Source organism: Schistocerca piceifrons, unplaced genomic scaffold, assembly GCF_021461385.2.
Source record: "Schistocerca piceifrons isolate TAMUIC-IGC-003096 unplaced genomic scaffold, iqSchPice1.1 HiC_scaffold_1294, whole genome shotgun sequence".
NCBI classification, from domain to species: Eukaryota; Metazoa; Arthropoda; class Insecta; order Orthoptera; family Acrididae; genus Schistocerca; species Schistocerca piceifrons.
The window spans coordinates 85,001-90,000 of NW_025727118.1; the positions used below are offsets into that span (position 1 = coordinate 85,001).

At 62.6% G+C, this 5,000-nt stretch overlaps 1 pseudogene; it reads left to right on the top strand.

Annotated features, from left to right (window-relative positions):
- LOC124731588 overlaps positions 1–5,000 on the top strand; it is a 7,944-nt pseudogene that overhangs the window by 999 nt on the left and 1,945 nt on the right.

Consider the following 5,000-nt stretch of genomic DNA (forward strand, 5'->3'; position numbering starts at 1 on the left):
GTGAAGGTCTCGCCTTGCGCGGGCCGAGGGAGGATGGGGCTTCCCCGCCCTTCACGGGGCGGCGGCCTCCGCACTCCCGGGGCGTCTCGTCCTCATTGCGAGGTGAGGCGCACCTAGAGCGTACACGTTGGGACCCGAAAGATGGTGAACTATGCCTGGCCAGGACGAAGTCAGGGGAAACCCTGATGGAGGTCCGTAGCGATTCTGACGTGCAAATCGATCGTCGGAGCTGGGTATAGGGGCGAAAGACTAATCGAACCATCTAGTAGCTGGTTCCCTCCGAAGTTTCCCTCAGGATAGCTGGTGCTCGTACGAGTCTCATCCGGTAAAGCGAATGATTAGAGGCCTTGGGGCCGAAACGACCTCAACCTATTCTCAAACTTTAAATGGGTGAGATCTCCGGCTTGCTTGATATGCTGAAGCCGCGAGCAAACGACTCGGATCGGAGTGCCAAGTGGGCCACTTTTGGTAAGCAGAACTGGCGCTGTGGGATGAACCAAACGCCGAGTTAAGGCGCCCGAATCGACGCTCATGGGAAACCATGAAAGGCGTTGGTTGCTTAAGACAGCAGGACGGTGGCCATGGAAGTCGGAATCCGCTAAGGAGTGTGTAACAACTCACCTGCCGAAGCAACTAGCCCTGAAAATGGATGGCGCTGAAGCGTCGTGCCTATACTCGGCCGTCAGTCTGGCAGTCATGGCCGGTCCTTGCGGCCGGCCGCGAAGCCCTGACGAGTAGGAGGGTCGCGGCGGTGGGCGCAGAAGGGTCTGGGCGTGAGCCTGCCTGGAGCCGCCGTCGGTGCAGATCTTGGTGGTAGTAGCAAATACTCCAGCGAGGCCCTGGAGGGCTGACGCGGAGAAGGGTTTCGTGTGAACAGCCGTTGCACACGAGTCAGTCGATCCTAAGCCCTAGGAGAAATCCGATGTTGATGGGGGCCGTCATAGCATGATGCGCTTTGTGCTGGCCCCCGTTGGGCGAAAGGGAATCCGGTTCCTATTCCGGAACCCGGCAGCGGAACCGATACAAGTCGGGCCCCTCTTTTAGAGATGCTCGTCGGGGTAACCCAAAAGGACCCGGAGACGCCGTCGGGAGATCGGGGAAGAGTTTTCTTTTCTGCATGAGCGTTCGAGTTCCCTGGAATCCTCTAGCAGGGAGATAGGGTTTGGAACGCGAAGAGCACCGCAGTTGCGGCGGTGTCCCGATCTTCCCCTCGGACCTTGAAAATCCGGGAGAGGGCCACGTGGAGGTGTCGCGCCGGTTCGTACCCATATCCGCAGCAGGTCTCCAAGGTGAAGAGCCTCTAGTCGATAGAATAATGTAGGTAAGGGAAGTCGGCAAATTGGATCCGTAACTTCGGGATAAGGATTGGCTCTGAGGATCGGGGCGTGTCGGGCTTGGTCGGGAAGTGGGTCAGCGCTAACGTGCCGGGCCTGGGCGAGGTGAGTGCCGTAGGGGTGCCGGTAAGTGCGGGCGTTTAGCGCGGGCGTGGTCTGCTCTCGCCGTTGGTCGGCCTCGTGCTGGTCGGCGGTGCAGGATGCGCGCGCCTGCGCGGCGTTCGCGCCCCGGTGCTTCAACCTGCGTGCAGGATCCGAGCTCGGTCCCGTGCCTTGGCCTCCCACGGATCTTCCTTGCTGCGAGGCCGCGTCCGCCTTAGCGTGCTCCTCCGGGGGCGCGCGGGTGCGCGGATTCTCTTCGGCCGCCATTCAACGATCAACTCAGAACTGGCACGGACTGGGGGAATCCGACTGTCTAATTAAAACAAAGCATTGCGATGGCCCTAGCGGGTGTTGACGCAATGTGATGTCTGCCCAGTGCTCTGAATGTCAACGTGAAGAAATTCAAGCAAGCGCGGGTAAACGGCGGGAGTAACTCAAGTGGCGGCGGTGTGGCTGCATCCGGACTTGGCTTTTCGAAGTGCGGTCTTGATGTAGTCGTGCTGCTGCTGCGAGGTGCCTTCCTTGGGTTGTAGTTACAGGGAGAGTGATGCGCAATACATGGGCCTAGCCCTCTTAGCCTCTCCTCTCCTGCGGTCTTCTCCCCTTCTCGTGGGCCCGCTGATTTTCGCAGAGTGGAAGACCGCACCAGGGGCTTGGGGGGGTTACCAGCCCCCCCTCGCACTATCCCTTTGTTAGTTGGGGGCAGTATTCAGAGAAAAAGTGGTGGCCCTTCCGCTGAAGGTGCCACCCCAACTTCCCCAGCACCTAGCCGGCCAACCGGCCGTGCCGAAAATTTTGTAACTTTTGCAGCTATGTATACCTGTAGTGAGTGCCACCGCAGCTTCACCACCAAGAACGGTCTCGGGGTCCATCGCCGCCGCCAACACCTTGCGGCCGCCAACGCGGAGATCGTCACGGAGAGGCATCGCGCGAGGTGGACGGAGGAAGAAGTCCTGTCGCTCGCCAAGGCAGAGGCCGAACTGTTCCTCGAGAGGGACGCCCGGTTCTTCTTTGTAAATCAAGAACTCATCAGGATGTTCCCCGACCGAACGCTTGAGGCAATCAAGTGCCGACGGCGGCAAGCTGCCCACAAGCAGCTTGTCCGCCAATTCATGGAGGCGCTTGAGATCGGTCGGGGGGAAGAGCCGGCGTCCCGCCGGGGAGCAGCGAGCCCGCTGCCTGACGCGGGCGAGGCCGCTGCGCCGCCCGTCGACGCAGCAGAGGACTTCGCGGCCGACACCACCGGGCCGCCGCCGGAGGGGCCGACTGACGCCGCCATCTGGGAGCATCTGGCGGGGCTACCCGCTTCCGCCCAGCGTTTCTCTGCCCTGGATCGTGTCATAGGTCTGGGGCGGGGCACGCCGCCCGATGTCATCCTGGGCATGCTCCCGGATGCCCTTGCGTCGGTCGGGTCCAGAGGGGAGAGATCGATCACCAGGACACAGCGGCCGCGCCAACCATCGAAGCGGCCGCCTGCCGCGCCGCCGACGCAGAAGCGCAAGCGGCGCCGCTGGGAGTACGCGAGAACGCAGGATGCCTTCCGACGGTCGCGTGCACGTTGCGTGCGCGGCCTCTTGGATGGCACCCTGCTCCAGCCGCCACCTGCCATCCCTGGTCTGCTGGACTTCTGGGCGGACCTCTTCACCAAGAAGCCCATCTCCACCGCGGGCTTCATTCGTGACCGCCTCCTCCCGCACTCAGAGCCTGTCGCTCTTGAGTGCATATGGGGGCCGGTCACACATGAGGAGGTCGCCGCCGCGTTGCCGCCCAGGGGATCAGCAGCCGGGCCGGACGGCCTTACCCCAGCGGAGTTGCGGCGCCTGCCGCACGAAGTCCTGGTGAAAGTGATGAATCTCTTCCTTCTGGCCCGCGCCCTTCCGGAACGCCTGCTTCGCGCGCGGACGTCCCTTCTCCCGAAAACGGCTGCACCAACATCCCCCGCTGACTTTCGCCCCATTACGGTCTGCTCGGTGTTGGCGCGGACCTTTCACAAGGTTCTCGCGTCACGCCTGATGCGCGCATGTGCTGTGGACGAACGTCAGCGGGCATTCATCCCTCGGGATGGGATGTTGGAAAATACCTTCATCTTGGACACTGCTCTCACCGACGCAGTTCGCTCCTGCCGCTCTGTCTTTGTGGCGTCGATCGACGTATCTAAGGCATTCGATTCGGTAGATCATGCTGCCCTTCGCCCCGTGCTGAAGGCGCATGGCCTGCCGGATTGCTTTGTCGAGTATGTCGAGCGGTGCTACGAGGGCAGCACGACAGTGATAGCGGACGGCGCCGGCGTGGGCGTGTCTGTGCAGCCAGCACGGGGCGTTCGCCAGGGCGATCCCCTCTCCCCCCTCCTGTTCAACTTTGCGGTGGACTACGTTTTAGGCCAACTGCCCTCCCACATCGGAGCTCGGATCCTCGGTCGCAGAGTCAACGCTGCGGCCTTTGCAGATGACGTCTTGCTGTTTGCAGCGACCCCGAGGGGCTTGCAGTCCCTCATCGACGCAGCTACCGCAGCCCTCGCCCACCTGGGGCTGCAGATCAACGCCCGGAAGTGTTTCACCCTCGCCTTAGTCGCGTCAGGGCGCGAGAAGAAGGTGAAGGTGGACAGCAATGTCACCTTCACAGCAGGCAATACCACCATGCCTGCCCTGCGTGTGGGTGAAACCTTCCGGTACCTGGGGCTGCAATTTTCCACGGCGGGTCGCTGTGTCTTCAATCCACGTAGCCACCTGGTGGAGCAGCTTGACGTCATCTCCCGAGCTCCGCTGAAGCCGCAACAGCGCCTCCACGCTCTCACCAACGTACTTCTCCCTGGCCTGTACCACGGGCTGGCCCTCAGCCGCACCCGGGTGGGTGCATTGAAGTCGGCCGACGTTACCATCCGGGCCGCCGTCAGGAGATGGTTCCGCCTTCCGGCGGACACCCCCCTGGGATACTTCCACGCTCCTGTTGCCCAGGGGGGCCTCGGCATTCCATCTTGCCGATGGATGGGTCCGACCCTCCGTCGGTCCCGTCTCCTGGCGCTGAAGAAGATAGGGCCAGCCTGCGACGGTGCAGGCATGGATGAGGTGCAGCGTGAGATCGAGGTGCTGGAGCGCCACCTAATGTGGGAGGGCCACCTCCTCAAATCGTCAACGCAGGTTGGGGAAATGTGGGCGGCGCGCCTACACATCGCCATTGACGGTGCGGCACTGTCATCTTCTGCCGCCGTCAGTGGCCAACATCAGTGGGTCGCCGACACCAGTCGCCTGCTATCTGGGCGTGAATACATCGACGCCCTCCGCGCCCGCATCAACGCCTTCCCTACGAAGGCACGGCGCAGTCGCGGGCGGGAGGCGGACACCAGATGCCGCGCGGGGTGCCAGGCCGTGGAGACCGCCAACCACGTACTTCAGGCTTGCTTTAGGACGCACGGGTCCCGGGTCAAGCGCCATGACGCTGTAGTGCGTTATGTCGCCCGTGGACTCGCGCAGAGGGGCTTCAATGTCTCTGTGGAGCCCCACCTCCGAACACCTGAGGGCATCCGCAAGCCTGACGTGGTGGCGGTCAAAGACGGCATCGCCCGCG